Source organism: Nicotiana tabacum, chromosome 17, assembly GCF_000715075.1.
Source record: "Nicotiana tabacum cultivar K326 chromosome 17, ASM71507v2, whole genome shotgun sequence".
NCBI classification, from domain to species: domain Eukaryota; kingdom Viridiplantae; phylum Streptophyta; class Magnoliopsida; order Solanales; family Solanaceae; genus Nicotiana; species Nicotiana tabacum.
Window position 1 is genome coordinate 122,618,251 of NC_134096.1, and position 12,386 is coordinate 122,630,636.

The 12,386-nt window shown below is 33.8% G+C and overlaps 1 long non-coding RNA gene across 1 annotated transcript; it reads right to left on the minus strand.

Moving 5' to 3' along the window:
• Nucleotides 1-2,858: 2,858 nt before the first annotated feature.
• LOC107828493 (uncharacterized) lies at nt 2,859-7,098 on the minus strand. The gene is made up of 5 exons (XR_001657747.2): nt 6,942-7,098; nt 6,505-6,622; nt 4,556-4,600; nt 4,126-4,250; nt 2,859-3,146 (listed from the first exon to the last, which is right to left on the minus strand). It is a non-coding gene; the product is annotated as an uncharacterized LOC107828493 (long non-coding RNA).
• Nucleotides 7,099-12,386: the final 5,288 nt, after the last annotated feature.

Genomic DNA, 12,386 nt, shown 5'->3' on the forward strand with positions numbered 1-12,386 from the left:
CAGTTATAACTAGTAAACAATGAAAAAAATGTTTTTATGTTGGGGAAACTGGAAGCACATATTATAAAGCCTGAGCACAAAGTGCAGGAAAATTTGACTAGAAAAAGAGTTTGAAAAATAATGTCGACGTCTTTTCGTCATATCACACCCGTTCATAAGTTGCATACAGTTTTTTATAATTCAACCTGAAGAGCATTAAACTAACCTCAATATTAACATAATCAATTTTTGAACTGCAAGGACGTGTTCCGATTAGAAAAATCTTCTACTGGATATACAAACCAATGTAATAAAAGAGATAAAAATTCAATGTAGACGCTCAAGGCAATGCCTTAGACCCGTAGTAAAGTAACAAATCCATTATGCTTTTGTCAAATTAAAAAATCTGAAAGATTCAGGAGGAGCATGTTCCTTTGTATTAAAAACAAATTAGAGTAAAGACAAAAACCTGCTATGCCCTAACAAGCACATGAACAATAAAGCTGACAATTGATACTTCATTATTCTATGCTAAGTGCTAACAGAGAACCCATGATTGTATTTGTCACCAACCTGGCATGCTCTCATCGTATAGCTCATTGCTCATATCATCAAGTACCAAATCTCTATGTATGCCCACATGGATAATTAATTCAAAACAAAAAGGAACAGATAGAGCAAATCTATTAAGATTGAGTAGACTATAATATTAAGTATTGTCGGAGAATATAAACATAAACAATTAAAACTCAAACGTATACGCAAGCTTGTTCATTTGAATAGTTGAGTCCAACTTGAGCTGGATAAGATTAAATAGTAGTAATAAATAGACGAGCAGAGTTGAAACTCCATACTTTGTTTGTAAATGATCACTTGGTACATTCATTTGTAGCCCTAGTAAAAAGTGGCGTATGTGACATTAATTATCGAATTTAACTGAACCCAACGTTCACTATCAAGAAGATAAAAATTGAATTCATCATATTCAAATGTTGGATCCGCCCTTATTGGTAGATGGTATTAATATTCAATATTAAAATGGAAGGACTATAGGAACTAGAGGAATCACAGGAGGACAGAGCTCCACATGGCAAAAGTCAACACCAGCTAGAAGAACATGCTTAGTTAGGGAACTACATTACTTAACAAAAAGGAATTTCAGATCTAGAATCATTAAGTTTAATTTTAAATCTTCTATGCGATTACATATACAATTATATTTTAAATCTTTTGGGTGTACATACACATAGTTCGACCCAACAATTACCAGTTCAGTTGAATTTGTAGGAAAAGTTTCTAAATCCGCCTCTTAGAGTGATGAGGATGTTGGAAAGGAAAGATGAAATAAAGCAACATGCATGTTCACGAATTTAAGATACATTACATGTGATTTCCTCTGTTTATGGCCTAATACATGCTGACACACCTAAAATTGACACTATTTTTCATTTAGACACTTAAACTAGGTCTCTTTCCATCTGAATACATTTCGTAGGCATATAATATACCAATTATACATGTTTTATGCAGGTGGCATATAGCGTGAGTTACATCCTATTTAAGCACGTGAGAAGAAATTTTTCTACTGATATATGTTTAGTAACGATAACATTTGTGAAGTAACGGTAATTCTTTATATCTCTCTATTTAAACCCTAATTCTTTTCCCTATTGTAAAAAATCCAATTTTGCTGCTGCAGCACTTCTCCTTCTCTTCTTTCTCTCATTTCTGTTGTCGCCGAGTTTATTTAAGTGAAGGTTGAAACTTAGTTAATATCCATTAATGTCGAACTTATCGGAATCGACGAACTTGTCAATGTCACCTTGCGCTACTGCTCGAATTTGTAAGTGTGGTGTTTCTCCAAAATTGAATACTTCATGGAACCAACTAAACCCAAGTCGTAGGTTTTTTGCTTGCAAAATCGGAAAGGTAAATTTTTTGTTCTTAATTGTATCATGTTTTATTAATTATTTTCTTTGATGATAATTGATCAAATGTATTTGTTGTTTTTGTAGAAAAAGGGTGGATGTGATTATTTCTGTTGGTATGATGATGAGATGCCAACTCAAGCAAAGAAAATAATTTGGGTTTATTAAAGAGAGTCAAAGCTTTTGAAGGGGAGAAGGTTCAAGCAAAAAAAAAGTCTGATCCTTTTGACCGTTGTTGTTGTATTGTTGCTCGTTTTATGGAAACTGTAGGGCTGATGTTCGGCCGTGATCTTTAGGTGTTGTTGCTGATGTCTTTAGATGTTGGTGCATTCTTGTGTTTTGATGTGGTTTGCAGATTAGTTTGGTTGTTTTAGGTATTGTTGTTACTGCACTTTTGTAATCTTAGTACTGCTATGTAATATTGTATTTTGAATGTAATAAAAAGTTATTTTAGTTGTTGTTGCTGCACTAAAGTTATTTCAATTGTTATGGAATCAGATGGAAACACTTGCTATCTTAGACAACTGAATGGAACCACAATACACTACAAGAAAATTGGTCTTTAGCGAGGGAAAATTCAGTCGTTAAAAGTCCATATCCAGTCGATAACGACCAGAGAAAATCCGGTCGTCACCGGTCGTTAAAAAGCCTTGACGTTAAAAGTTAACGACCGTATTCCATCCCGGTCGTTAAAGATCTTTTAGCGGCAGCAACGTTAAAAGTTAACGACCGTATTCCATCCCGGTCGTTAAAGATCTTTTAGCGGCAGCAAGAAATCCGGTCGTTGCAACTCCTTTTTAACGGCCAGTTTGCCTTTCGTTAATTGTATGTCATTTTCACAAATAACATTTTTAACGGCCAAGTTTTCCTTCGTTGATATGTGAGTTTAATATTATTTTTTGGTAATTCCCAAATAGTAATCATTATTTCATATGTTTTCACATGTATATAGAAGAACACATACAAAATACTCAATAATTATATTAAATATCATTGTAAATTACAAAGAACTAAAAATCACATAACCAAATATATACCATCCAAATTGTACAACACTATTTTTACAACTCCTAAAAAGGAAGAGAAGAATTATGGCGTGCACAAATGGCAACATCTCAAACAATCCCTAGAAAAACAAAGTTCCTCTTTGGCTTCAACTTGTTCTTTAACATTTCCACCGCTTCAATTTGCTCTGCCGCACTATCTTCAAGGGAAGATTTATTAGCTTTCAAATTTGACCTGTAAAAACAATAAGTTCAAGCTAGTTTAGTAAGAAAACTTCTCCTAGCTCATTTTGTTTACAGAACCAAATGTAACATTTCGATTACTAGGTTGCTACTACTTAGGATGTGAAAGAAAACTTCTACTGCAGAGCTCTTACTTGGGAGACAGTTGTATCAAGAAACCTACAGAATTAGTAATCATATTCTACTCAAGCTGAAGCTTTTTGTGACCTCTTTCCACAAATCAAATGAGAGATGAAATTGAAATTGCAGCCTCGGTTACAACTACCTCTATTAACAAAAATTTCTTACTCGTCAAATTTCTTGGTGTCTATTTAATTAGCATGCTGTAAATTGACTGGATAAAATATTTCATAACCATATATTACAAAAGGTACAAAAAAAAAAATTATTTACGAGTGCTTCAGGGAAAAAATGAACAGTGGCTGATTAGATTTTTCCTATTTCTAGTTGAGAAACTAGAGCTAGCTTTGATTGGATATAAGTTTATCAACCTATTCTTTGATTTATAATTCATAAGCTCTGAAGAAATTATCAAGTTGCTAGTAAAATCAACAGTCCTACCCTCCAGTTGTATTTTCTATAACAGAACACTATTATTAGAACTGATACTACAAGCACGATGATCGTGGGTAATGACAGATCTTCTAAATAATCTGAAGATATTAACATAGACGCAACATGAATTAGAAAACGTAGTAGGGATGAATAACAATGTCGAAGTATCCATCATATATCATAACAGGTAAATGTACTCATACAGACTAACGTCTTAAGACCTATTGACTCAGTTTCTTTACTTGCTTCCTCTTTAACTATACAAATTATGAATTTATAAATATTAGATGCAAAGCTTACTGAAAGATTTAAAGCTCACAGTAAATTACCATGTCCCAAAAGAGAGACCTGGGATCATCTCTAACAGAAAATGACGCCACCATAAATTGTCCACGAAAATAGATATGAAGCCATACCTTAAATATTTCTGACAAACATAATATAGGTCCTCTTGTGCTTCAACTTGTTCTTTAACATTTCAGATTCTTTTACTTGCTCCGCACTTTCTTCAAGGCCAGGTTCTTCATATCATCTTCTTGATCTGTTAAAAGAATATGCTTATGTTAGTTTAGTAAAAAACTACTAATACTTGAACTAGAAGAAAGGTGGAAATCATTATTAACCACAATCAAGACTTTGTTTTTCCTTTCTTTTGTCTTTTAATACTTTATTTACAAGAAATGAGTCCATTATTTCAGTTGATAAGTAAAACTACCTATTTCATAAGTCAAAATCTTACAGATTTTATACTTTCGCAGAGTTATAAACATATCTCAAGATGATAAAAACTCAAAATGAAAGACTATGGTGTGGTTTAATTCATACCAATATTTGGAGAAAGTGTACCTTTTCATCTTTATCGAGTAATTTGTGCGCAAAGTGCTGGCTATCCTGAGATGTTACAATGTCTAGAAAGATCAGTTTATAGTTAATCTGCCACCAGTTTATCAACAAGGTAACAGGATTTTTCGAGGAAATGTGTTTGACATCTTTAGAAATTAGTTATATAACCTTTTTCACCCAGAAACCAAGAGGGCGGTTCCTTTAAAAAAAAGACCATTATTAACAATTGGTGAAAAAATAAATATCATCTTTAACGGGGAACTGCTTCGATCATAGTTGAAGACCAATAAAATCCATTCAAATCATCAAAAGAAGAACAAGATTAGAGCAGAGCGCTAGTACAATATAGGCATGCAAAACAGGAGAAAGAAACTGTTAGAATACTAATACCGAATTGGCTCAAAAATAGCATTGTGTGATATTGTCTAATTCTTTTATTTTTTTTTGGGTAAGTAGCATAAGTTCGTGTGTAATTCTAATCTCAATACTCTTCTCCCAAGCAATCCTTAGAATCTCAAGTAACTGGACGTGCTATGTTATCAATTAATTGATCTATTAGTGTGCCTAAAACATCAGCAACATTCAAGTTAAACTTCACATAAGCTATCTCACATTACTGTTACAAGATGAGCTTAACTAATTAACACATTGGCTTTATTGTCTCGCATATTAATATTATTAATTAACTCAAACACTCGAGATTAGAAAATATCACATCCAAAGATCGAAAGAAACACATATTCTTGCATCAAAGGCTATCGCATTGAACAATGAAATGTCAGCCTTAATATCTTGCATTATAGCCTTTATAGAATCCATTTGGAACTCTAAAGCTTGCCCTTCTTTACAGAACCTCAATTGTTTGTTTAAACGTCATTTCACCAAAATAACTCTCTCCTAAAAGAGCTTACATTTAAGCCCGAGAAATCAAAAAATTATCCAAAAGCATAGTTGTATAGAAACAATCCTATTCAACAACTCAAAACTAGGATTACTGTTCACATTTAGTTTAACTAACACAAAATTAAATGAAAAGAAGTGGCTTCATGCCTTCATCTTTTGTCAAGAAAAGGAATTCACAAGAATGCTATAACCAAGAAAGAAGGTGAAAACTGAACCATATGTCTAGGAAGTCTCGTTGATTTCCAAATATCAGTAGATAAGCAAAATAAAGTTAGATATAACATGCAGAACTAAACCTCTGCCATTCAACACTTTTTAGCTACTTTTTAAACAAAAAGGAAAAGAACGCCAACAACTAATGCTTTTTGCTAAAGCTTGTTGCACCTGAAATTGGTACATCATAAACTCACATAATTCAAGGTAAGTCGAGTAACTCCAATTCAAGATTGATTACTAATATTTCTTGTCTAATGACATAACAAAAAATCTAAAAGGCTCATACTATATGTAAAAAGTCATCACACTGGTAAACAATTGACAATATGTTTTATATTTGAGGCATGTAAGGTGTTATTCATTACTTGAAGTACCAAGAAAGTGCTGATTTACGAAAGATTAAAAAAAAAAACCGGAGATCCACAAGCACACAAAATAAATTGAATGATAGGTTAATCTCTAAAATTTAATTGGCACAACAAAAACAGAAAGAAAATGTAAATATGTGCCTAATCTTTGTGGAAAGGTTTACTAATGCTTCTATATGATAGGAGTACTTTTAAACATACTTGTTTACGTATGCAAGAATACATGTGTCAACAACTTCATAGAATGGAGGAGCAGATAGCTATGGCCTTTCTGCCGAAGCCACTGGATAGGGCGGCAAAGTTACCAGCGATGTCATTTTTTACTGCACGCTCACAATTTGAATCTGATTATAAAGATCATCTGTTTATTTACAGCATTCTAACATCCCCAAATTAGAATCCTAGGTAAAAATTATAGAATCCTAGAAATAACAGAACCATAGTTACCAGTTTATAATCAATTACCTTTTTGAAGCAAAGGTGGGCCTTCAAAGTAAACGAAACCCAATTTCTGCATTCAAATACTTGGTTAAGAACTCCGCGAATCGAACTGGAATATCAAGCAATGCCACTTTAGAGAAACCTAGCGGCAGAAATGAAGCTTCATTTATTTGAGATTCCACAAATCAGTCGAAATTTACGCTATATAAACAAAAGAAAATTCTAGATGAACAATGAGCGGAGAGTTTAAGAACAGAGTTAAGCGTGTGTTACTTATATTCATGAAATTAAGCAAGAATATCGTTTAATATCAACTAGAAAATCTATAAATGTAGAGAATAAATCTGTAAATCGAGAATTTTCAAGTAGGAATATATTCAATTTGATTTTCAGCGAAATTCTATAATACTGGAAGTTACTACTGTAAAATGGATTTAAGGAGAAAAGATGGCGAAGCTTACCGTGAGGAGAACAAACCCTAGAGAGGTGCAGAGAACTCAAAATCGCAACGAGAGGCGGTCCAGGTCGTTTCACTTTAATTAGAGAGAGGACGTGGGAGTGGGAGTGGGATTGGGTTTGGAGGGGGAGGGGGAATTTGGAAAAAGACTGCCCTTTTTTCTTTTTTAATTGCTAAAAATTACTTATGTTTTAACGAAGGAATAGTATACTTTTAACGGTAAGATATTTTCCCCTCGCTAGTGTTGAATCAAAACTTGATTTTAACGTCCAGAATAATTTTTAGCCGTTAGAAGTATACTTATAACGACCGGTTTCATGTCCTTTCGTAAAATAGTGATCACTAAAGATTAAATTTCTTGTAGTAATAGTTTAGTTCTTCAAAAACTAAATCCCAAAATATAATAGTTTGCTGTTATCTTAGAGTTAAGAATAGACCTTGACTATATATAATTGTTTGTTGCTATATAATCATATAGTCAAAAAATAAGTTCCTAAAATACTACTTCTTGCTGATGTTTGCCTTCATCTGCTGCAACTGGAAAATTGTGACAGCATCATGACCCTTCCACCTCAAGCCTCTAGCCTTAAAACCAAGCTCTATTCCAGTTGGAGCTGTACTCTTATAAGTTGAACTACCTGATAGAACTCTTTGGCTTGATGTTCCGGGCTGCAGTTTGCCAAATAATGAAGTACAATCAGTAAGTTATTCTAAGTCATATTATAGATGAAATATGTATGAATATATACATTTAGTATTTGAGTTCCACTTGAAGTTGTGTAGATGCCAAATCCAACATTTTTGGACCTTTTTTCTCCTCCTTTTTCAGCAACTTCTTTACCTGCACCCATTCCTCTCTTTTGGACAGTAGTTCATTTACCCTTTGGAGGAAGTTGTCTAGCTAATCCTCTTCTAGCAGGCTTGCACGAATCTGTAAAAATTAGTGGTGGTTGACTTGAGCTTCTAGCTTCATTAACCCTTCTAACTCTTGTTGTATCATCACAAATAGAGTTTGAGGTTGCAGGTTGGCTTGAGCTTTTTGCTGCAGCAGGTGGGCTTGCTCCTTGTGATCTTTGGCTACCTTGTTGTGAAGGCATCCAATTTTCAGCATGTATATCATGAGCAACAAGTTTACACTATAATATTGATTCTTGAACAAAGCGTGGTTTATAGGAGCATAGAAAACTTCAAGGATAGAAATCTTTTGTCATTCATTTACTTTGACAATGAAAAAGGTGCAAATGACATATACGTAATACCAAAAAGGTGGCAAATTACATAAATAATTTCTAGTTTGAAACAACAAAAAGGTGGCACCATTCTGTAGCAATTGTTAACAAAAATGTGGCACCAATTTACATTCATAAATAGTTAAAAAGATACAGAATATTTTACCCTACAATATCTTTTGTTATGTCCTTATTGATGACACTTGGAACGTGTCATTTTCACTCCACACTTGGACAACTTTCCATATTTCTTTTTTGGTTCATCTTTGCCTTTTCTTCTATTCCTCCGAGGTCTACCAGACATGGATTTAGGTTTGGGAGGCTCAATCTTTGAATTGTTGGTTTCAGGCCACATCTTCATATTTGTCATAGGCTGGATGAAATAATTGTATGCTTTTAAGAAGGTATCCCTCTTATACCAATGCTCCACTGCCTGTTCAAGTTCTTCGTTTATGTGATAGTATGCAAGAACATCATATTGGCATGGAATACCTCTCAACTGCCAAGCTCTACAAGTGCATACCTTATCAGTCAGATTAACTACATGCTTATGCATTCCTTCTCCAATCTCAAATCCTACATCAGCATTCCAAAGGACAGTACATTTTCTAGCAAGCGCTTTGCTATCCTCTAATAGAAGCCTAGCCATAGGTGATATATCGGATATCCAAGTATCAGCAAATTTCAACATATCCATCTGTCTAGTCATTATTTTCCTCCTAATCTCCTACAATATTGTTATAATTAATTTATGCCTAGAAGCAAAAATTCATGAATTAAAGGTCTTACACATATTATTTTCAACAACATCATACTTGGAATTCACTTCAAAAAATGCTCTAGCCCGTGACTTTTCTAGATAATATAGAAAATCCCTACAAATATCCTTACCAAATTTGTCCATTTTGTGAAGCTCCTCCTTAAACTTAACTTCATAACTAGCTTTAGAGCATCTCCAAAACTGTTTTCTCCCTTTCTCTCCTTTCCATTTTTATGTCAATTAGACTAGATGTGTCGGGCACACATTCTAAATTTAGCATTGGATAAAATTTCCTTCAAAGCTACAGCAAAACTCTATACAATAATGAATTTAATTAACTGTTGTAATTTAAAAAATAAATACTAAACAAGACAGAGAAATATTACCTTTTGCATATCTTTCATCACAGTCAATCTTTCTCCAGTTCCTAAGTGCAAATCATCTTTCAAGTAGTTGAATGAAAAACTCCAGCTATGCTTTGTCTCTTGGTCCACAACTGCCCATGCTATAGGAAACATTTGTTGATTTTCATTCTTGCCAACAACAACTAGAAGCTCACATTTACAAGCACCATTTAAGAAACAACCATCAAAACCTATGATTCTCCTACATCCTTCTAACCAACCTTTCCTCAATGCATCAAAGCCACATAAAAGTAAACAAAGAGATTTTTTTCCGACTCAGTTTCACTGTCCATCCTTACCCAACATGAGCTACCAGGATTGGTTTGTTTTATCATATTAGCATAATCACATAACCTTGCAAACTCCATATTCCAATCACTCATGGACTCTCTAAGAATATGCATTTTAGCCCTATAACAAATTGTCTTGCCAACATACAATCCTAGTTTATCCCTGCACAACTATTGTATTTCCCATATCCTTATGTGAGGATGCTTAGTTATTTCATCTTTGAATTTCTTTGCAACATACTAAGAAGTACACAACTTATTCTTGTGTGAAGTATCACATTTGTGTATTGGGTAGTAGTTATTTACTTTAAAATTACCAGAATCTTTATAAATACAAGCATAGCATACCCATTTGCATTTCTTTGATTTACACTTAGCCCTCACCCTATGTGGTTCATTTGGTCTCAATTTAATCTGCTCCTTGTACTCAATTGCATAATTTGCTAATTCTTTCCGAAACTCTATAGCATTCTCAAAAATCATCTCAAGTTTAAATATAACAAGTTCATAATTAGGATCATACCTGACCTGTGTACTCCTCCTTCTTGCTGATATATCAACACCAGGAATAACTTCAGGATCTAATTCTTCTGTGCTATCTTCACTATCAACCTCTGAACTATCAATAAACTTCTCATCCCCACCTATATTACCTACATATCTGGAAATCTTATTTTTTCTAATATCTTCAAATCCTCTATCAATACCTGCTTCTCCTAGTGGTATTTACTCTGTTGCAATTGGTTTTTTCCTCGGCTTACCCTGCCTCTTGCTTCTTTTTTCAGCTCTTAAAAATCTCAATTCATCATTAACCTCAAAATCATCTTCTTCAGGAAGAACATCTGCTTGTGAGTCACTACTGTCAACATCTGATTGCACTCCATTTTCATCAACATTATGATCTTGTTCATCACCATTATGAGTTAGTTCAGCATCATTCAAATATGACTGAGCATCATTGAGATCTGAGATATTTTCTAACTCTTCGTCGGGTGGCTCAATAGGTTCTTCAATATTTATATTACTCTCAAGTGTTGCCCTAGCTTTAAATTGGTCATTATCACCCCCACCTACTTCTGTCCCACATAAAAGACTAACTAAGTTTTTGAGTACTTCAGGCTGACTCACCACATGACACAAATAAACATCCAAAATATCACCATGTTGTAAATCTTTCACATATTCAAATAATTGAAAATCAGATACGACTTAGATAAGTTCACTATTTTTTCCTTTTGACAAAAAAAACCCTTCGACAACTATATACCTAAGGTCTTCAACATAAGCGGACAACTCTACAAGACTGAAATGGTCTTTATCGATAGCAATAGAAAAGGCATTTAATTTCCCTTTGTATATTGGGACCGGTTCTTCGATAAATGTACCCCCATGGTGAAAATGAGTTAAAATATAATCATCCATAATATTTCCTTAGACAAAACGCCAAAGGACCAGCACAAATGAAACCCCTAAAAATACCCCAGCTTTAACAAAAACTTAAAAAAAGAAGCCCTAACTACAGCATTAGAAAATAAATAAAAGAGAGATTGGACCTTTAAGCGTTGAAAATACCGTAAGAGATAGAGGATAGTAGATACCAACACCATTGACGGAAAATAGAAGAAGTTTGTTAAGTAACGGTGGTTTCTTTGATTCTATCGATGGAAAAGGAACAGAGATAATTTTATTTAGGTCTTTTGTTTATTTGTGTATTTGATTGGAAATAAGACTATATAGATAAAGTGGATAATTAAATGATGTGGCACGAGTTTAATGGTTATTTGTTCCACGTAGACGGAGATTGCAGACAAGCGCTTGGTGAATTCATAAACCTGCATAAAACGTTTCTAATTGGTACTCCCTCCGTTTCAATTTATGTGAACTCATTTGACTGGGTACGGAGTTTAAGAAAAGAGAGAGGACTTTTGAACTTGTGGTGTAAAATGAGGCATATATATTTTGTGTGGCTATAAATTATCGCATAAAGGTAAATTGTTTTCAAATAAGGAAAGAGGTCATTCTCTTTGACACGGATTAAAAAGAAAATAGGTTCATATAAATTGAAACGGGGTATATTATATGCTTACGAAATGTGTTCCGATAGAAAGAGGTCTAGTTTAAGTGTTTAAAGGAAAAATGATATCAACTTTTAATTGTCTGGTATCTATTAGGCCTCTGTTTATTTATTGCACTCAACAGACACAATTATCAAAATTCGTGGGTTAAAGACTTTTCTCCTTCCAGGTAAATAAACAATAAAATAAGGCAGTGAAAAGCAACATTTGAACTACTCCAACAATTCGTAGTGAACATGTCAAGTATTAGAGGGGGCGACTCCCAATGCATAAAAGGAATATATCCTATGCTGGAACGTCTGCTGCAGCCTGAACTACGTACACGAATATATAACATACAAAAGAAATCTTAGTGCGGGTATTTCAAACAAAGGAGCTATATCTATTGACTATTGTTATTTTGAAGAATGTAATACATGCCTTAAAAAAAAAAAGGTCGCTTCGTTTTTTTAACCTTTCGAGAAGAGGGGAGGGGATTGGGTTGTATCATGTATGAGTAAGGGTCAGGGGGTTGATCTCTGTATTATAGTCACTGGTCATATATCAAATTAATAGTTTAAATTTTATCCGAGTAGGTTACTTGTTAGCAGTGACATACCTTACGATGTGCTTGGAATCTCTTAGTCAAATGAGTATTTTACAAAGAGTCGATGATGAATTTGATTAATAACTAGTCGTTTCTCCTGGCTCC